This window comes from Rhinopithecus roxellana, chromosome 17, assembly GCF_007565055.1.
Source record: "Rhinopithecus roxellana isolate Shanxi Qingling chromosome 17, ASM756505v1, whole genome shotgun sequence".
NCBI classification, from domain to species: domain Eukaryota; kingdom Metazoa; phylum Chordata; class Mammalia; order Primates; family Cercopithecidae; genus Rhinopithecus; species Rhinopithecus roxellana.
Window position 1 is genome coordinate 80,758,008 of NC_044565.1, and position 22,513 is coordinate 80,780,520.

At 41.2% G+C, this 22,513-nt stretch overlaps 1 long non-coding RNA gene across 1 annotated transcript; it reads right to left on the reverse strand.

Annotated features, from left to right (window-relative positions):
- Positions 1–1,995: 1,995 nt before the first annotated feature.
- On the reverse strand, positions 1,996–19,138 carry LOC115894326. Its single transcript, XR_004054427.1, has 4 exons — positions 19,045–19,138; positions 18,610–18,677; positions 5,387–5,573; positions 1,996–2,145 (listed from the first exon to the last, which is right to left on the reverse strand). It is a non-coding gene; the product is annotated as an uncharacterized LOC115894326 (long non-coding RNA).
- Between the last annotated feature and the right edge of the window lie 3,375 nt (positions 19,139–22,513).

Consider the following 22,513-nt stretch of genomic DNA (forward strand, 5'->3'; position numbering starts at 1 on the left):
TGGTCTTTGTCATTATCATAAAGAGGGTGTTCTATTGTCAGAACTGGAAGGGGAGCAAAGCAGCACACCACAACTTGAATGGAACTTGAATCATACCAGGTGAAATTCCCATGGATTCTTGGCTCCCTTTGCATTTGTTTTCACATAAACATTCTGCAATTTCTGCCAATTTGTATCCTTGCTTTCTCTCCCTTTCTAAAACTTTTGGCTGACAGGTTCACTTTGCCCTGAATTTACTGATTTAACTCATTTTACTTCTACTAACTAACCTAAGGAGCTTTTCTTCCTCCTACATAATAGATTCACTCTCTGAATTTCTCCTTTAGATCAAAATTGTCCATTCAACTTGAACCACCCACTTTAGTGAACCAATAAATTCCTCTTTTGGAATCCTACCTGTTTGGGTAGGATTTCTTTCACCAATAAGTGACTTGAGCTCCTGCCACAATCTGCTGAACTATTCAGTTCTTCTCAGGGTTTTCATTCCTACAGCCAACTACTGGGATGCTACTATGGTTTGAATCTGTCTCCCAATATTCATGTATTGGAAACTTAATTGCCATTGTAACAGTATTAAGAGGTGGAGTCTTTAAGATATGATTAGGCCCTGAAAATAATGTTATCTTAGGAGTGGGCTCCTAACAAATAGATAAGTTTGGCCCCTATCCTGTCTGTCCTGTGTGCTCTCTTGCCTTTCTCCGTGGTGATGACACAGCAAGAAGGCCCTCACAAGATGCAGACCCCTCAACATTGGACTTCTCAGCCCTCAGAACTGTAAGAAATAAATTCATTTTCTTTATAAATTACCTAGTCTGTGATATTCCATTACAGCAACATAAAACAGACTAGGAAAAATGCTCATTACCATACATTCTGGGATTCAAAATAAAGTTAACTAGCAAAAGGAAGGAAAGCATGGTAGAGTGACCACACTTCTGTGCCTCCTCCCAAACACCAGTGACACAATAGTAAAGGAATACACAGAAAAGAGGTTTTAGCCCCCAGCAACAAGTTGGAGAAGGAAACAAGAACAAAGAATGTTCAGCAAACTTAGGGAAGATGGAAAGTGAATGGAGAAGTAAAAATGACTTAATAGGACAGAGGAAGTGGAAATCTAAGCATCTTGGAGGGGAACTTCAATGGGTAATGAGCTATAAACAGTCTCAGTGCTTGCAGGCAGCAAGAACCACAGAAGGTAGAAGTGAAGCTGAGACTCCAAAATTAATAAGATTGGAGGGCTACATGTGTGGAAAATGGTTGGACTTCCATTCTCCTGAACAACTCTCAAGCAGCCAGACCCCTCTCTGCTCACTACCCAAAAAGAGAACGGAGGTTCATACTCCGATTAACCCAACAGTCTCTGAACTTGAAGATTAAGCCACATGCAGAACAAAATGAGTTATAGAGCTGAAAAGACTGGAGTTTCATGTAAGAGACTATGTACTGAACTGTGAATATATCAGGCATGTCCCTTTCCTGCTCCCAAAATGCCAGCAACCAAGCATGAACCTACCCCCACCCCATGTCCCCCCACCACCAAACCTAATCAATCCTCTGGAGAAACTGGATAGTCCCAGAAAAAAGGCCTTCAGGCTCTGACATTACAGGGTTCCGCAATAATAAAGCTGGTTCACCATATAATCATCCTACAGAAAAGCCCTTTAGGCAACACACACTGCCAATGCACCCAGAGTTTCCAAAGAGACTTTTTAGGAGGCACTCTTAAAAATAATAGCCAGCCAAGGATCCCAGACATTTCAAAAAAGTCTGCAACATGAAAGACAAATACCAAAACAGAGAAAAATGGAATTCAGATGTCAGAAACCAGAGAGTTCTTGACCCTGCAAAGAGTAAAGTCAAGTTACAATCAATGTTTGTGAAGCTGTTTGATCAACAGAGTTAGTGCTGCTATGGCTACAGTCTCATATCGCCAAGGATAACATTCAACTACAAGTAACAGAAAACCAGACTACAATGGCTTAAACAAACAGCCATTTATTTTTGTGACATAACAAGAAGTTGGAGGTAGCAGCTGCAGGCATTCGTTCAATATCTCAATCATGGCAGAAATGGCACCTCTGTGATTTTCCACTCTTTTCTTCAGGGTCCAAGATAGCTGTTGCAGTTTCAGGAATCACATATATACTGTTCAAGGCCACAGAGGGAAAAAAGGGAGGTAAAGATAGTACCAACTATATCTGTCTTTATTGTATCATCTTATTGGCCAGAAGCATGTCATGTGGCCCCCGATTTGGCTGGGAAAGTTCCTATCTATACCCAGAAATGCCATTGCTGCCCTAATAAAATTAGGATTATCTCAACAAGAAAGAAGAGGGAAATGGTCACTATGCAGGTAACTAGCAGCGTCTATCACAGTCTTCAAAACAAATTGTAGTTCTCTGGAATTTATACTTTCATAAGATCATAAATGATTTTTAGGTGGCGATATAGAAGAAAGACCTGGAAAATGTTGATGAAACTAAAGTTAGAGATTCTGGTGTTTTATCTTTCAGATGACTAGAGTTTAGCCTTTTTATAGGTGACATCACTTAAATGTCTTTCCTGTAACAAAGACCAGGAAGAAGCCACAGTTCCACAAAAATATGAGGTTATAAAGACATGGAATTCAACCTAGATGCCCATCAATAGTGGACTGGTTAAAGAAAATGTGGTAATACACACCCTGGAATACTATGCAGCCATAAAAAGAATGAAATCATCTCTTTTACAGCAACATGGATGGAGCTGGAGACCATTATCCTAAGCAAATTAATTCAGTAACAGAAAACCAAATACTGCATGTTTTCACTTATAAGTGGGAGTTAAACATTTAAGTATACATGGACTCGGCCAGGTGCGGTGGCTCAAGCCTGTAATCCCAGCACTTTGGGAGGCCGAGATGGGCGGATCACGAGGTCAGGAGATCGAGACCAGCCTGGCTAACATGGTGAAATCCCATCTCTACTAAAAAATACAAATCTAGCCGGGTGAGGTGGCGGGCGCCTGTAGTCCCAGCTACTCGGAAGGCTGAGGCAGGAGAATGGCGTAAACCCGGGAGGCGGAGCTTGCAGTGAGCTGAGATCCAGCCACTGCACTCCAGCATGGGCGACAGAGCAAGACTCTGTCTCAAAAAAAAAAAAAACAAAAAAAAGTATACATGGACTCAAATAAAGGAACAACAGACACTGGAGCCTACTTGAGGGTAAAGAGTGGGAGGAGGGTGAAGATAAAAAACTACCTGTTGAGTACTGTGCTTATTACTTGGGTGAGAAAATAATTTGTACACCAAACCCCTGTGACACGCAATTTACCCATGTATAAAACCTGCACATGTACCCCGTGAAACTGGAATAAAAGTTGGGAGGGGAAAGAAGGGACATATTTTAAAAGGAGAGAGAACTTAACTTTAGAAATTAACAAATAAATGTTCACAAAATTGAAAAAATATATATATATGGCATTTCCATAACATGTTCCAGCCATATTTCCTACCTCTAATTTCAGTTTTGGGTTTCTACATACCTTCTTGTATATGGCAAATGTTGGCTCACCAATGGCATCAAGAACAGCACCACCACAATTGCTGTAAGAATTCTCATAGGTGAATATTTGCATTTAATATCGATGGTATGTTCCAACATAGCTATAAGAAGTATACTGTAGACTCAAATGAGAACATTACACATCACTATGTGCCAACAGTTCCCATACTCATGTCCAGTATAACCTTATTCCAGTTAGAATTCCAAATGCAGAGATCTTTGTTTTGCTTCTATTAACAGTGCCTGGAATATTGCTGGAATACAGTAGGGCTCAATGAGTATTTCTTTAATGAATGACTGAATCTCTTCAGTCATTTCCCTTTTCTCCTTACTTCCCTATTCCACCTCCCACTTCTCTTGCAGAAGAAAACCACAACATGTCTGACATGTGAGGGCCTTGACCACAAAAGATAGAATTGTCTCCTACTTCTCATTATATGCTATAGTATTTTCACACTGTGCAGCCAGCAAAACAGTTATTACCAATCACCTACAGATAGTTGAACGTCTAGAATTCTAAAATTACATCTAAAAGATTTGATGAAGAAAAATAATTTGCGGGCCGGGCGCAGTGGCTCAAGCCTGTAATCCCAGCACTTTGGGAGGCCGAGACGGGCGGATCACAAGGTCAGGAGATTGAGACCATCCTGGCTAACATGGTGAAACCCCGTCTCTACTAAAAAATACAAAAAACTAGCCGGGTGAGGTGGCGGGTGCCTGTAGTCCCAGCTACTCGGAAGGCTGAGGCAGGAGAATAGCGTAAACCCAGGAGGCGGAGTTTGTAGTGAGCTGAGATCCGGCCACTGCACTCAAGCCTGGGCCACAGAGCGAGACTCCGTCTCAAAAAAAAAAAAAAAGAAAAATAATTTGCATAGGCTTTACTGCTCCCACTATATATAAAAAGCATATTGTCGTGGTTGTTTGTGGATTCTTCCTGACCTGTGCCACGGGCAAATGCTCCTGTGTTTTTTAGTGTATAGTTTTAAGGAGCAGGGAGTGAGGTGGTCAGGATAGGATGTGCTTGCAAGACCAAATACAATATAAGTTTGAAGCAGGACATTTTTAAGCAGACATTTTGATGTAGCCAGGTCAAAATGGCCCCGTATAAGTGTAAAATCACTGTTTTTTAAAAAAAGCACAAGTAATGGATGCAACAGACATTCTTGACCTTAGTTCACCTCCTATCAGCACTATCACTGAGGTACTACCTACAATTAATGAGTTTTTTTTTTCACTGAGAATAATGGAATCTGTTTGGGGGGTGTGTGTGTGTGTGTGTATGTGTATTTTTTCCCCCAACCAGAGTCTAATGTATATAAGATCAAGGATAACGTAATCAGGAGGTCTACAGAAAGCAGACTGTCCATCCTCTAGCGTAGAACAGTTTAAAAACACCATTAAAAAACATTTCTCTGGCACAGTGGCTTACGCCCATAATCCCAGCACTTTGGGAGGCCGAAGCGGGTGGATTACCTGAGGTCAGGAGTTCAAGACCAGCCTGGCCAACATGGCAAAACCCTGTCTCTAGTAAAAATACAAAAATTAGCCAGGCATGGTGGTGAGCACCTGTAATCCCAGCTACTTGGGAGGCTGAGGCAGAGAAAATTGCTTAAAACCCAGGAGGTAGAGGTTGCAGTGAGCTGAGACTGTACCACTGCACTCCAGCCTGGAAAATAGAGCAAGACTCCATCTCAAAAAAAAAAAAAAAAAAATTCTCTTTTTTCAGTACAAAAACCCAAGATCCTATAGCAATTCATTTTCCTATCACCCAAAGAGATTTCATCAAGCTTTACATTCTTTAATAATTTTAGTAATAATATTAATCATACTAATTATTATTTTACCATCAGAAAAAGTGGGCCACTAATTTCTCAGCCTGGAGGGATTCGAGAGAGGTCCTCAGCTCCACAGCCCCCGTCGCTTTGGTTCCTTCAGAGGCAGTTCATTGGTCATTTGGGTCAGCATGTGATTTGTATGAGGCCTGATAAGCCAAGGAGGAGCGATCGTTGAATAGTCCATCAGGACTGGTCACTATGGAGAAAAAGACAGAAACAAATAGATGTCTACCACTTAACTGCTGTGGCCTGTGAGCACCAGAAGACAATGTGTGCCTCACTGAGGGGGAGTAAAAGTCAAGGTGGAAAAGTGAATCTGAGATGAGAACCGGGTTCTAGATTCCAACTATTTGAAAACTGACCAGCCAATCAAAAGTCTCATAGCCTTGGCTTTTAAACAGTCTTCTGGATGATTCAGTCATGGGGACAGGTGCCCAGTGGCATCTTCAGGATGGCAGCTCAGTGATACTGGATTGCAGCATTCTGGGGCACTGAGGGGAGGGGCTTCAGATCCAGTTGGTATCCAGGATCTTTGCTGGTCTCTGCTGTGGAAGGACTAGTTTGGTCTTATTCCTGGATGATGACCCCTGAATGAAATGTTCGTTTCTCTCTGCTACTCATGGTATTCTGCTGCCCCCAATGATGGAGTTGATGGTTTTGTCCATTTGCATTTTCGTCCTGAAGTCTCTAAGTACGAGGCTTTTTGTCCAAGCACATACCTCTATTCAGGGTGTGCTGGTAAATGTTTAACTGGCTATCTCCAAATTACTTCTTGTCCTCGGGCCCCTAACTGCTCGGGGCTGTCTCTAGCATGCCTCTTCTAGGACTGTCTGTTACTCTGGTTGTGCCCCCCCATGGACTCTACCTAATCTCCGAATACACCACATGTCAAGCATTTTGTCAAACAGCTTACATATATGAACTCATGCAATCCTTACAGCAACCCTGGCAAGTAGATACCAGAGGGTAGAGCGTCTCAAAGATCACATAGTGTTTCTTCTCTGGTCTCTAGGTAAATAGAGATGAGAGCTTAGGGTGGCCAGAAGCAGACAGGGACTCCAGAGAGCATCACTGAGAAAACTGATGGTGGTGTCCCACACTCCCTTCCCCTTCAGCCCTCTTCTCATGCAAGACTGTGTTACTAGCCAAACCAGAAGGGAACTGGGGAACAGCCAGCCTTGTTGTCACCTCCTGGTCCCAGTCCTAGCCTCCACACCCCCATGTTGATCAGCCCCATTCACTTTTTTTTTTTTTTTTTTTTTGAGATGGAGTCTCACTCTGTCGCCCAGGCTAGAGGGCAGTGGCGCGATCTCAGCTCACTGCAACCTCTGCCTCCCAGGTTCAAGCAATTCTCCTGCCTCAGCCTCCTGAGTAGTTGGGATTACAGGCATATGCCACCACACTCAGCTAATTTTTTGTATTTCTAGTACAGACAGAGTTTCACCATCTTGGCCAGGCTGGTCTTGAACTCCTGACCTCAGATGATCCACCTGCCTTGGCCTCCCAAAGTGCTAGGATTACAGGCATGAGCCATGGTGCCCTGCCCCCATTCACTTTTTTTTTTTTTTTTTTTTTTTTGAGACGGAGTCTTGCTCTGTCGCCCAGGCTGGACACTTTTTCAATAAATATTTATTAATTGTCTTTTATGGACAAAGTACACACTAGGTATTCCAGGGAATGCAACCGTGAGTAAACCATGATTCTTATTTGTCTTCTGAGAGATTATAATCTAGAACAGATGAGATGTGCACACAAATTATGATTTTTAAAATTTGCTACTTTGGGCCGGGCGCGGTGGCTCAAGCCTGTAATCCCAGCACTTTGGGAGGCCGAGACGGGTGGATCAAGAGGTCAGGAGATCGAGACCAGCCTGGCTAACACGATGAAACCCCGTCTCTCTTAAAAAAATAGAAAAAACTAGCTGGGCGAGGTGGCGGGCGCCTGTAGTCCCAGCTACTCGGGAGGCTGAGGCAGGAGAATGGCGTGAACCCGGGAGGCGGAGCTTGCAGTGAGCCGAGATCGCGCCACTGCACTTCAGCCTGGGCGACAGAGCGAGACTCCGTCTCAAAAAAAAAAAAAAAATTGCTACTTTGTAAGTGTCAGAAGAGTTTTAGAGACAGTGAATCAAACCTCTTGTGTGGCCCTATCCCCCAAATGCTCGGTGAGCATCTCTCATAGCTCAAGAGCAGCTTGCATTTAGATTGGTGATTTGTCCTTTAAAGAAATATGCCAATCACCATTAAAGATATATGGACTGAACGCGGAAAAATGAAAATGGTTTATTTGTTAAAGTAGTGGAATTACGGGTGATTTTTCCCCAGTGGTTTTGATTTACATTACCATTATATAATGGTGCTTGAGCTTTGTTATGTTTAAAAGAAAAAGTTGAAATTGTTGTCATCCACAACCCAGCTCCAGGGACTGATTCCCAAGTTAGCTTAGCTCACCTGTGAATTAATCTCCTGAGGAACTTAGAAAACTCTTACAGAGTTCCACAGAACACTGCCAGCTTTATATAGTCACAGCAACATATTTTTAAACCATTTGTGGATGTTTTCTATATCGTATGTAATACGAAATGGTTTTTAAATGGTGTTAAACCTTTGAAAAGTGATGTGCTTGTAAAACTGTCTTCTTAAGACCCACTGTGGGATTTTTCCCCTCCCCCGCCATCCTTTTGATGTTAGTGATAACAGTCCCACAAGGGCACACTGTCAGTTAACTAGATAGGAAGCTTCATTAGGCAAACAGGTGTCAGCAGTGGCAGAATCTACTAATTTATAAATGATTGTATTAGGGTTCCCTAGAGGGACAGAACTAATACATATATATAAAGGGGAGTTTATTAAGGAGTAATTGACTCACACAGTCACAAGGTGAGGTCCTACAATAGGCCGTCTGCAAGCTGAGGGGCAAGGAAGCCAGTCTGAGTCCCAAAATCTCAAAAGTAGGGCAACCAACAGTGCAGCCTGCAGTCTGTGGTCGAAAGTCCAAGAGTCCCAAAGCTGAACAACTTGGAGTCTGATGTTTAAGGGCAGGAAGCATCCAGCACAGGAGAAAGACAGAGGCCAGAAGACTCAACTAGTCTAGTCTTTCCACATTCTTCTGCCTGCTTTTTATTACGGCCATGCTGCCAGCTGATTAGATTGTGCCCACTAGGTTGAGGCTGGGTCTGTCTTTCTCAGCCCACTGACTCAGATGTTAACCCCCTTTGGCAACACCCTCACAAATACACCCAGGAACAATACTTTGCATCCTTCAATCCAATCAAGTTGACACTCAGTTTTAACCATCACAATGATCATTACCTGATTACTTGCATTTAACACCAATCTAAGCCAAGAGTCCTCTGATGAGAAATTGGGCTCTATAAATATGAGGAAAGATTTCTCTGAGCCCTTGGCAGCCATTAAGCTACTCCCATTAACAGCCTCCCTCATACTCTGTATAGGATTTCCCACTCATAAAGAAGGGCATGGGGACTGCATCAGCCTTTAACAAGATATGATTCCTGAAACTGCAGTGACCATCTTGGACCATGAGGAAACAAAGGAGAAAATCACAAAGGTGCCATTTCTGCCATAATTGGGATATTGAACCAATGCTTGCAGCTGCTACCTCCAACTTCTTGTTTTGTGACAATAATAAATGGTTATTTGTTTAAGCCATTATAATCTGGTGGTGGGTTACTTGCATCTAATCCTTAGTGATATGAGACTGTGGCCATGGCAGTGCTAACATTGCAGATCAAACAGCTTTACAAGCAGTGACTGTAACTCGACTTTACTCTTTCCAGGGTCAAGAACTCTCTGCTTTCTAACATCTGAATTCCATTTTTCTCTGTTTGTTTTGGTATGTGTCTTTCATGTTGCAGGTTTTCTTGAAATGTCGGAATCCTTGGCTGGTCATTAGTTTTTAAGAGTGCCTCCTAAAAAGACTCTTTGGAAGCTCTGGGTGCATTGGCAAGGTGTGTTGCCTCAAGGGCTTTTCTGTAGGACAATTAGATGGTTAACCAGCTTTATTTTTGGGGGGACCCTGTAATGTCAGCAGTAGCCCCTCCAGAGAGATCCTTCCACCATTTCTCCTCATCAACTTCCCCTCCACTCTTCCCAACCCCAACTCCAGCCTCTCCAGTGATCTAAGACTTTCAGGAAATAACTTAGGGAAAATAGATCTTTATTTTAGAGGATGATACGGCCATATCTGAAGCTATGTGTCAAGTAATGTTATAGCAGTGCTCTATAATTCTTGGTGATATCACAGTATGCTGTACTCAGTGACAGCCTAACTGGAAAAAAAATTAAGTAGTAATAATGATATTTGACATATTGAGAACACACCATGTGCCAAGCAGTTCGTTAAACACGTTATACATATTAACTCATTACCCAGCCAAGTATACACTCAGTATCCCATTGTACCAATGAGGAAAGGGAGGCCAGGAAGTTATGTAACTTGCCTAGAGTTACACAGCTAGTGAATGGATCGTTGGAATCAGGTTTTTTGTTGTTGTTGTTTTGTTTTGTTTTTTGTTTGTTTGTTTGTTTTTGAGACGAAATCTCACTCTGTTGCCCAAGCTAGAGTGCAGTGGCGCAATCTCAGCTCACTGCAACTTCTACCTCCTGGGTTCAAGCTATTCTCCTGCCTCAGTCCCCTGAGTAGCTGGGACTACAGGCACCTGACATCATGCCTGGCTAATTTTTGTATTTTTAGTAGAGACGGCATTTCACTATGTTGACCAGGCTGGTCTTGAACTCCTGACCTCATGATCCCCCTGCCTCGGCCTCCCAAAGTGTTGGAATTACAGGCATGAGCCACCGTGCCCAGCCTGGAATCAGGTTTTCTTACAGTGCAAGCAGGTATAAGCAAATTATGTTTGGCAGGACACACCTTAAAGTCAGACTTCAAAGAATTCTCACAAAGTTCCAAGGAACATGACCTCACAATAAAAAATTATATAACACACAAAGAAACAAGCCACAATATGTTAGAGTCATCAGAAACAACAGCAAAATCAGCTTGCAAAAACTTTTGATATTGGATGATCAATTATAGATTTATTTTATAAATATATAGAATGTATTTAACATTGAAAGTATAAACAGGAGAATATAAAAACTGACAAAGCAGATCTGAACAATTAGAATAACTAAAAATTAAAAATTTTAATTGAAATAAAAAATCAAAGGGAATAGTTAGCATATTAAAAACATGAAAATTTAACAATAGGCTGTCATGACAAAAAAAAAAGAGAGAGAGAATCAGGGCAGGCACGGTGGCATATCCCTGTAATCCCAGCACTTTGGGAGGCCGAGGCAGGTGGATTGTTTGAGCCCAGGACTCCAAGACCAACCTGGCCAACACAGTGAGAACCCGTCTCTATCTTAAAAAGTAAAAAATATTTTAACTAAAAAAAACATTAGTATACTAGAAGATAGAAGTCAAGAAGTTTCTCAGAATACAGGACAAAGAGAAAAAGAGTATCTTCAAAAACCCTCTAGCAGGTGGTACATTAAAATCATATCCATTAAAATCAGACATTTAAAAATGATGGCCACTATCATCACTTCTATCAAATATTGTACTAGGGGTCTAAGCAGCCCAATAAGATAAGAAAGAAAGAACTGGAAAAGTAGAAAGAAAACTGTGGTTATTTGAAAATGATAGAATCTGATGGAATAATCTCCAGATAAATTCTTAGAATAAGTAAGGTTCTTAGACCCAAAAATCAGTTCACAAATATCAACAGCATTTCTATAAAGTACAAGATATAATAACATTAGTTTTAAAAATACCATTAAAGGCCGGGCGTGGTGGCTCAAGCCTGTAATCCCAGCACTTTGGGAGGCCGAGACGGGCAGATCACGAGGTCAGGAGATCGAGACCATCCTGGCTAACATGGTGAAACCCCGTCTCTACTAAAAAATACAAAAAACTAGCCGGGCGAGGTGGCGGGCGCCTGCAGTCCCAGCTACTCGGGAGGCTGAGGCAGGAGAATGACGTGAACCCGGGAGGTGGAGCTTGCAGTGAGCTGAGATCCGGCCACTGCACTCCAGCCTGGGTGACAGAGTGAGACTCCGTCTCAAAAAAAAAAAAAAAATACCATTAAAATGGCAATGAAAACTATAAAGTGATTAGAAATAAATCCAGCAAGTTATTTTTGTAACAGCTATGTATAGAATATTGCATTTGTGTCCTATTGCTGCTGTAACACACGACCACAAACTTCGCATCTTAAAACAACCCAAGTTTATTATCTTACTGTTCTGGAGGTCAGTAGTAGGAGAGAGTTTTATGGGCCAAAATCAAGTTGTCATAGCCACATTCTTCCTGGAGGCTCTAGGAGAGAATCTTTTCATTGTCTTTTCCATGTGATACAGGCTGCCTGCATTTCTTGGCTAGTGGCCCCTTTCTCGATCTTCAAATTCAAACCCTGCTTCAGTCCTCACATCTTCTCTCTGACTTTGACCGTCTTGTCTCCCTCTTATAAAACCCTTGTGATTGCATTGGGCCCATCTAGATAACTCAGATGTAATGTAACATATCACAGGCTCTGGGCATTAGGACATGGACATCTTGGCAGGTGGCATTATTCTGTCTACTGCAAATATAAATGGAAAGACATATGAGGTTTTTTGTTTTTTTGGTTTCTTTTTTAGGTGAGGTCTCACTCTTAGCCCAGGCTGGAGTGCAGCAGTGCAACCATGCCTCACTGCTGCCTCAATCTTCTGGGCTAAAGCAATCCTCTTGCCTCAGCCTCCCAAGTAGCTGGGACTACAGGCATACGCCATCATGCCCAGCTAATTTTGTATTTTGTGTAGAGACATGGTCTCACCATCTTTCCCAGGCTGGTCTCGAACTTCTGGCCTCAAGTAATCCTCCTGTCTTGGCCTCCAAAAGTGGTAGGATTGTAGGTGTGAATCACCAAACCTAGCTAAGACATACCTTTTTCATAAACAGAACATCATAAAGATGTCTGTTCTCTCAAATTGATTTGTAGATTCCATGCAATTCTGAATCATACGCCATTAGGTTTTTTTTTTTTTTTTAATTAAACTTTACAAGTTTTTTCTAGGATTTATATGAAAGAACCAAGTGCCAAGTGCCAAGTATAGGCAAGACACTCCTGAAGAACAGATGCCCTACTGGATATTAAGACTTAGTATGAAGCTATAATATTTAAGACTTAGTGGTATTGACCAGAGACAAATCCACCAGGAGAACAGACTCATGTAGAGACCTGATATATGATAGAACTGTACTGCATCAGGTCATAGAAGCATGCATACACTATAATTGCATTGATACAAAAGTTGAAAACAGGAAATATCAAGCAATATATTATTTAGACACACACACACACACACACACATATATGTATGGTAATACTATAAAGAAAAGCAAGGCATAAAATTTACGACTGGTAACCCCAAGACTGGGAAGGTTGAGACTGGGGAGTTTTACATAGTGCTTTCCAAAGTACCACTAATGTTCTACTTCTTAAGCTGAATGTGAGGTGTAGAGGTGTTAATTTTATTATTAGTCTTTTTTTTTTTTTTGAGACAGAGTCTCACCATCACCCAGGCTGGAGTGCAGTGGTGCAATCTCAATCTCATCTTACTGCATCCTATGCCTCCCAGGTTCAAGCGATTCTCATGCCTCAGCCTCCAGAGTAGCTGGGATTACAGGTGTGCACCGCCATGCTTAGCTAATTTTTGTATTTTCAATAGAGACAAGGTTCCACCATATTAGCCAGGCTGGTTCTCGAACTCCTGACCTCAAGCAATCCTCCCACCTCAGCCTCCCAAAGTGCTGGGATTACAGGTGTGAGCCACTGAGCCCAGCTTATTATTAGTCTTTAAATTGTGCAATATGTTATAGATAACCTTTTGTTTGAATACTATCTTCATATTTTTAATTTAAAAGGTAATCTGAGTTCATTTAAAACTTTCCTTTAAAACAAGTTAAAATGCATAAAACAATGTAAAGTTAAAGTATCAGTGTTGTATCCAGTTCATATAAACTAATCAGATAAACATTAAGACTACGTTAGAAGGCGGGCGCGGTGGCTCAAGCCTGTAATCCCAGCACTTTGGGAGGCCGAGACAGGCGGATCACGAGGTCAGGAGATCAAGACCATCCTGGCTAATACAGTGAAACCTCAGCTCTACTAAAAAATACAAAAAAACTAGCCGGGCGAGGTGGCCGGCGCCTGTAGTCCCAGCTACTCGGGAGGCTGAGGCAGGAGAATGGCGTAAACCCGGGAGGCGGAGCTTGCAGTGGGCCGGAGATCCGGCCACCGCACTCCAGCCTGAGCGACAGAGCGAGACTCTGTCTCAAAAAAAAAAAAAAAAAAAAAAGACTACGTTAGAAAATGGCAAAGAAGTCATTAATAAACAAATTCACACAAGAAGAAATCTAAATGGCAATTAAATATATGGAATTTTAAAAAGAAACTTCCATCAATCTAGTAGTTAAAAAATTAAATATTTAAATATTATCGCCTCTCTAATTCAAAGGGGGTTAAAAATATCATACTGGTTGTTGGTATGATACTGCTGATAGGCAAACACATAGATAAGAATTTGTGAAAAAACAATTTACCAATACCTGTCAAGGGTCCTAAAGTGTTTATGCCCTTTTGTTAAATAATGCAATTTCCCGAAATCTGTACTAGAGATAATTCTTATATATCAAGAAATATTTTTGTGACAAAAAAATAATATTAACTAAGTGCTTATGCTGGTGCCAAACGTGGTGCTAAATCCGCCCCACAAATTAGGAGACTTGGGTTGCTGCCAACACTACTCAACCTGAAGATACTAGGAGGGTCAGGATTGAAACCCAGCAGTGTGATTCCAGAGCCCATATTTTTAAGCACCACACCATACTGTAGCATTGCAACCTGGTTTCTAATTGTTGAAAGAGAAAAAAAAATTTAATGATTAAATAACCAATGTGAGACAATTATTCAAAATGAAAATGAAAGAAAAAGACCTAGAAATGACCTGAATGTTCAGTAATAGCCAAACAGCAAAATTAAGCATGGTATATTTATATGTAATAGGCAGGGGGAAACCACTCATTTCAAAAATTTTAATACGTGGAAAAAATACATCTTAAAATTGAATAAATGTGGTATTGTGATTCAGTGCAAATGTATCACTGTTATAATTAAACTAAATATTAAAGTCCTACTGATAATGGGTCGATAGTATTATCTTAATCATCTTAGCAAAGAACCATACATTGTTTTGCTTTGTTTTGTTTTGTTTTTTTAAGACGGAGTCTCACTGTGTCTCCCAGGCTGGAGTACAATGGCGCGATCTTGGCTCACTGCAACCTCTATCTCCTGGGTTCAAGCAATTCTCCTGCCTCAGCCTCCTGAGTAGCTGGGATTACAGGTGCCCACCATCATGCCCAGCTAATTTTTGTAGAGATGGGGTTTCTCCATGTTGGCCAGGCAGGTCTTGAACTCCTGACCTCAGGTGATCCGCCCACCTCAGGCCTCCCAAAGTGCTGGGATTACAGGCATGAGCCACTGCACCCAGCCCACACATTCTTTATTTCTATTTTAATTTAATGTGAATAGATAACGCATTCATTCATTCACATTGTCCAAGCAGCAAACAAGCATAAAAATATACACAATAGAAAGTCTCACCCCTACTCCACTCCAGGGCCCACTGGTTTCCATTCTCAGCCTCAAATGGGTTATCAATATTAGTATTTTCTTGTCTGGCCTTCCAGAAGGGTCAAAGACAATATACATTCTTTGTCCTCTTCCTTTTTAATACAAACTATGAAAGACTATACACATTTTTCCAGTAAGTTACTTTTTGCATTTAATAGATCTTGAAGATCTGTCTAAATCAATACAAAAGCACTTACTCATTTTTAAATAGCTATATAGTATTCCACAGTGTAGCTATGCCATAAATAATTTAACAAGGCCTATACTGACTGACATTTATGTTGCTTCCAATTTTTTTTCTAAAAAACTTTTCTGAAGTGACCATTTCTTTTGCTATTACAAAAAAAAAGCAATGAATAATATTCATTCAATACTATCTCTAGAAATCATTATTAAAAGTATAATAGAATGCCGGGTCCAAATGTACATACACTTGTAATTTTTAAAAATAATTTCAACTTTTGGGCCAGGCACGGTGGCTCACGCCTGTAATCCCAGCACTTTGGGAGGCCGAGGCGGGCAGATCACGAGGTCAGGAGATCAAGACCATCCTGGCTAACATAGTGAAAACCCCATCTCTATTAAAAATACAAAAAATTAGCTGGGCTTGGTGGTGGGTGCCTGTAGTCCCAGCTACTCAGGAGGCTGAGGCAGGAGAATGGCGTGAACCCAGAAGGCGGAGCTTGCAGTGAGCCGAGATTGTGTCACTGCACTCCAGCCTGGGAGACAGAGTGAGACACTATCTCAAAAAAATAATAACAATAATATAATAATAATAATAATTTTAAGTAGTCCCCAGTGTCTTTGTTGCCACCTTTATGTCCATGGGTACCCAATGTTTAGCTCCTACTTATAAGTAAGAACATGCAGTATTTGGTTTTCTGTTCCTGCATTAATTTGCTTAGGATAATGGCCTCCAGCTGCAACTATGTTGCTGCAAAGGATATGATTTTGGTTTTTTTTAAATGCACAATTGTAATTTTAATGGATACTGCTAATCTCTAATCGGCTAACATCTTGATGCTGTTAGGCTTCCTACCAAGAACATGGTCTACCTTTCCATTTGTCCCAGCCTCTTTTTGTGAAGAGCAACACAATCTGGATCCACTACTTTTCAAAAAGCAGTGTGTATATGCAAAACTTTACCTACCAATGATTTCAGCGATGCACCTTTCTAAAAAAAGTTAAAAGGAAATGGGTCACTATGTTAATACTAAATAATCTATCAGGGCAGGTGGGATTTGGGGTTATATGGGCATTCTTCTTTATTCCTTCTTGCAAATTTCAATTTCTTGCTTTATTTTGTTTTATTACAAAAGTGATAAAACAAAATAAAGCAAGAAATTGTCACCCATACCCTGGGCGACAGAGCGAGACTCTGTCTCAAAAAAGAAAAAAAAATTCTTTTTTCTTTAATCACAGAATAGTCAATAACTTTCAAAGTAATAAAATTTAGCATCATTCACCAGAGAAAAAGCAATATAAATCTATGAAAGTTTGCCCCAAAGGATTAGGTACTTTGAGAAGAAATTTTAAACTGTCTAGATAAAGCACATTCCCCCTTTGACCTAACCATGTCCCTGTATCAGATGACAAACTTATGAAAGACCAGTAAAGAGAAAGCTGTACCCTTGCTCTGAATTTGACCTTTCTCAAAGCAGAATGTGGTTTTACTAAAGTAAGAAAATAATCTATCAAGGTCATGCAGTATTTGATTGTTATCTTACAAAATTTGGCAGAAGTTTTGCCCTAAACATATGAGCAATGCTGACAATTCCATTACAAAATTTATTTAAGCTGGTGGCACTGCTGCTGATGCATCATCTCATTTTAGGAAACTTCATTGTTTTTGGAAATCACAGTTTTAGAGATTCGTAATTTGATTTTTAAGTAGGATAATTTAAATAAAGATTGCCTGAAAGGAAAAATTCTAATATAATTGAGACTCATTGGAGGAAAATTTTACTGAGAATTTCCTTTAGGGGACATTTCCTATGTAGTATACATGACCTTGCCCTTTTAGTCAATTTTTACAATAATTCATTTTTATGGCCCCAAACCTTTTGTTTGTTGTTGTCATTATGTTTTGTATATTTGAGACGGGGTCTTACTGTGTCACTCAGGCTGGAATTCAGTGGCACCAATCGTAGCTCACCGCAGCTTCAAACTCCTGGGCTAGGCGTTCCTCCTGCCTCAGCCTCCCAAGTAGCTAGGACTACAGGCACATGCCACCACACCTGACTTATTTTTTTAAATAATTTTTGTAGATACCAGGTCTTGGTATTTTACCCAGGTTGGTCTTGAACTCCTAGCCGCAAGTGACTATCCTGCCTTGGCGTGCCAAAGCACTGGGATTACAGGCATGAGCCACTATACCTCAAAACCTCTTGAACTTCTTAGTCTGGGAAGAAGAAAAGATGGAAGAAAAGGAAAGCAGGTCTTAAAATCCCGGGGGAAGCAGAGGAAGGAAGGACCATCTTTAATTACATTAAGGGCTCATCCTAGGCAAAATTACAAGGAAATTTCCTCTTCTTCTTCTATCATACCTCCTAGTATCCTTTCCAACTTACCTGTTTTATATTTCTTCAAACTCTTACTCCTAGCCAGATGTCAAACATGGACAGCTATCTAATAAACAAATCCTCACTGAGATGGTTTCCCTTTCCAAAGAATATTCATATTTCTAAAGACCAAACAAACATAAGTCTGATAGTAGTATTTTAGAAAATATGAGAGAGGCATTGGGTGCAGTGGCTCATGCCAGGTAATCCCAGCACTTTGGGTGGCCAAGGCAGGTGGATAACTGGAGGTGAGGAGTTCGAGATCAGCCTGGGTAACATGGTGAAACCTCGTCTCTACCAAAAATACAAAAGTTAGCCAGGCGTGATGGTGCACACCTGTGGTCCCAGTTACTGGGGAGGCTGAGATGGGAGGATTGCTAGAGCCCAGGATGCAGAAGTTGTAGCGAGCCGAGATTGTACCACTGTACTCCATCCTGGGTGACACAGTGAAACCTTGTCTCAAAAAATAAAAAAACAGAAGGAAAATATGAGAGGCTGGTGGAAAAACGTAGGAGGCTTTTATCAGCATCCCTGACTCACAACACACAGGTTGGTCACATATGCCACCTGCTTAAGATTAGTCCCAGGTCCCCAAAATGCCCTAGAGAAAATATCTTGATTACTTCTGCCTTCAAATAAAGAAAGAGGGAAAAGATTTAAAGTGACAGCATATAGATTTTGTTTTTTGAAGCAAAAAAAACCTCCAAATCATACTTCATTAGGGTTTCATTTAACGTACTCAAAATATATTTAAACTATTAGATACAGGAGATTCACAAAGTCTTCATAGAAAAATAAAAAATGAAGATATATACCACATCCAATGTATATCTCAGTACCAGAAATAATTAATCCTCCCAATTATAGGAGGATTTTTTGCTACTTGGCAGGTCACTGAGTTTTTACAGATTAGGGGCAATGAAAGCTCCCACCTACTATATATTTTTATTCTTCTGGCTGGGTGCAGTGGCTCATACCTGTAATCCCGGCACTTTGGGAGGTCAGGGCAGGTGGATCGCTTGAGGCCAGGAGTTCCAGCGAGACTCTACCTCAAAAAAAAAAAAAGAAAGAAAGATAGTGAGTGAGTTTTCCTGAGATCTGGTTGGGTAGCACCTCCCCTTTCTTTATCCTGCTCTGCCATGATAAGGCGTGCTTGCTTCCCCTTCACCTTCTGCCATGATAGTAAATTTCCTGAGGCCACCCAGCCATGCTTCCTGTACAACCTGTGGAACTGTGAGTCAATTAAATCTCTTTCTTCATAAATTACCCAGTCTCAGGTAGTTCTTTATCACACTGTGAGAACAGATTAATACAGTTACCAAGAGACTAAGATGCAGAATTGTAGCAGGGAGAAGTCAAGATATATCTAGGAGACAGCATCCCACTAGATCTGATGGCTAGAGGGGACTCACAGACCACTTCTTCAAGGCCTGGTGTCTGGGGATACAGCTGCCAGCTGGCGTACCCCAATCCAGCAGGGAAAATTGGAAGTCCCAAGATTAAGAGCAAGCAGCAAGAACTTCATCAGAAAAGGAAGGGAGGGAGGGAGGGAGGGAGGGAGGGAGGAAGGAAGAGGAAGGAAGGAAGGAAGGAAGGAAGGAAGGAAGGAAGGAAGGAAGGAAGGAAGGAAGGAAGGAAGGAAGGAAGGCAGGCCGGCCATGGTGGTGCATACCTGTAATCTCAGCACTTTGGGAGGCTGAGGTAGGCGGGTCACGAGGTCAGGAGATCGAGACCATCCTGGCTAACATGGTGAAACCCTGTCTCTACTAAAAATACAAAAATTAGCTGGGCGTGGTGGCACATGCCTGTAGTCCCACCTACTCGGGAGGCTGAGTCAGGAGAATGGTGTGAGCCCGGGGGTGGAGCTTGCATTGAGCCCAGATCGAAACACTGCACTCCAGCGTGGGCGACAGAGTGAGATGAAAGAAAGAAAGAAAGGGAGGGAGGCAGGGAGGGAGAGAGGTGGGCGGGCAGGCAGGTAGGCAGGCAGGCCGGGCGCGGTGGCTCACGCCTGTAATCCCAGCACTTTGGGAGACTGAGGTGGGAGGATCACAAGGTCAGGAGATCGAGACCATCCTGGCTAACACGGTGAAACCCCGTCTCTACTAAAAATACAAAAATTAGCTGGGCGTGGTGGCACATACCTGTAGTCCCAGCTACTCAGGAGGCTGAGGCAGGAGAATGGTGTGAGCCTGGGAGGTGGAGCTTATACTGAGCCGAGGTCGGGCAACTCTCAATTCCATAAGGCAAGAAAACTTTATACTTGTCTGTATTTTTAATTTAAAATTTTTAAAAATGGAAGAGATTGAAATAGAAGGGGGTGCATTCATAAAGGATTCCTGAAGAAGATGAGTTTTGAGTGTGTATGTAATGTACCCCTAAATGTAAAAAATGGACCTTGGAGGAGTTTTCCTTTTGGATCCTGTGATAACACAGAAAGCACAATTAATAGTCCCTGTTTTTCAGAAGCTAGTTCGGGATATAAAAATTAGCTATGTGAAACACTCAGTGACCAATATATACTCAGAGTTTAAAGTTATCATTTATTACTAATAAAAAAGCAAAAAATTACTCAGAATGAATGATTCTGAATTTTTCATGACCCCATCTCAAATATATCATCTCCATTTCTTTCAACTTTCCCACCCACTGTCATCTACACCTATGCCATCATCACATCAATGATGCCTTTGGAATGGTCTTAAACTAAAAAAGAAGGAAGAAAAGGAGGTAGGGAGGGAAGGAGAAAGAGAAAGAATGGGGGGACAAAGGAGGGAGGGAAGGAGACAAAGAGGGAGAAAGGAGGGATGGAGAGAGACAAGGAGGAAAGAGAGCAGAGAGCTCAATATATGTCGGTAACTCACTAATGGGCAGGTTTATCATTCATTCCAGAAAAAAAGGAAAAAGCAGATAAACCCACAGTATCACACTGGACAATAAGAAGTTTTCTTTTTTGAGGGACAAGAGCAAAAGTTGTCCTAAAAGGATACGAGTCTCCAACCCTGTGACTAAAATATACCAGAATATTTTTGGCTCTTTTGGGTTGGCTATTTTTACGAGTATATGATTTCAACACAAATCCTCCCTCAATTATGTTTCTCAATCCTGTGTGTATCCACTGAAGTTCTTTTTTTTTTTTTTAAGACGGAGTCTCACTCTGTCGCCCAGGCTGGAGCGCAGTGGCACAATCTCGGCTCACTGCAAGCTACGCCTCCCAGGCTCCTGCCGTTCTCCTGCCTCAGCCTCCTGAGTAGCTGGGACTACAGGCGCCCACCACCATGCCCAGCTCTCTCTTTTTTTTTTTTTTTTTTTTTTTTTTGGTATTTTTAGTAGAGACGGGGTTTCACTGTGTTAGCCAGGATGGTCTCGATCTCCTGACCTTGTGATCCTCCCGCCTCAGCCTCCCAAAGTGCTGGGATTACAGGCGTGACCCAGCCTCCACTGAAGTTCTTGATGTCATTTTTTGTGTTAGGTCTTTTTCTTTTTAAGAATAATTCATGGCCGGCGCTGTGCAACCCTCCAAGTGTAAAGTGACAGCCTTTGTGTGTGATCTCCTCAAGTTTGCGTTTTTGACATTAAAGTTTACTTTTTATTTAAAAAAAAAAAAAAGAAAGAAAAGAATAATTCATGGCTAGGCGTAGTGGCTCACACCTGTAATCTAAGCACTTTGGGAGGCCGAGGCAGGCGGATCACCTGAGGTCAGGAGTTCAAGACCAGCCTGGCCAACATGGTGAAACCCCGTGTCTACTAAAAATGCAAAAATTAGCCAGGTGTGGTGGTGCATGCCTGTAATTCCAGCTATTTGGGAAGCTGAGGCAGGAGAATCGCTTGAACCCGGGAGGCAAGGGTTGCAGTGAGCTGAGGTAGCACCATTGCACTCCAGCCTGGGCAAAAGAGCGAGACTCCGTCTCAAAAAAAAAAAAAAAAAAAAAAAAAAGAATAATTCATTTCATTATCTTGCTATCTTTGAGTACCATAGTATCAATTAACAACATAAGCCACAGGACACCTGTCAACAGGAGATGTTGCCACAGCTGCAGAACTCACCTATGCCATAAAGCTGCATTTACATTTTGTCTTTTAGAGTTTGAATAAAATCTGATTTCATTACTATGCTATTGAGCACATTTATAGTGTGAGCATTCATAAACACCCCTCCATGATAAGATGACCCAACTGCCCTTTTTCCCTGAACTGCTGAAGCCTGAGATGCTACCTGTGAACAGCCTAAAATGTGAGGTCAGAGTCAGGCTAAAAGTATATAAAACAGTATGTCTTTCCCAGAGAAAATTTTTAAAAAGAAATTCTGATGCAGATAAAATATTTAAGTGAAGGGGGAAAGTAAAAACATGCAAGCCACTCTGAAACTAAATAATGGTAAATTATAACAGCTTTCAACAATACTTAGTTCTCATGAAAAGTATTTACCATGGCAACCATTGCATCCAACTGCTCTTAAACAAGGAATAAATTCAAGAGATTTATTGTACAGCATGGTGACTATAGTTAAAGACAATAATATTGTATTCTTGAGAAATGCTAAGAGAGTGGATGTTAAGTGTTCTCACTACAAAAATGATAACTATATGAGGTAATGTATTTGTTAATTAGCTAGCTTTAACCATTTCACAATGTAGATATACTTTAAAACATTACGTTGTATAAATTCTTATAATTTCATATCAATTTTTTAAAAAATAAATAAATTTAGTTTGTTCAGCAGCAATAAAAAATAAATAATTTTAAATTTTAAATTTTTAAAATTACAGGTGGCTCACGCCTGTAATCCCAGCACTTTGGGAGGCCAAGGAAGGTGAATCACCTGAGGTCAAGAGTTCAAACCAGCCTGGCCAACATGGTGAAACCCCGTCTCCACTAAAA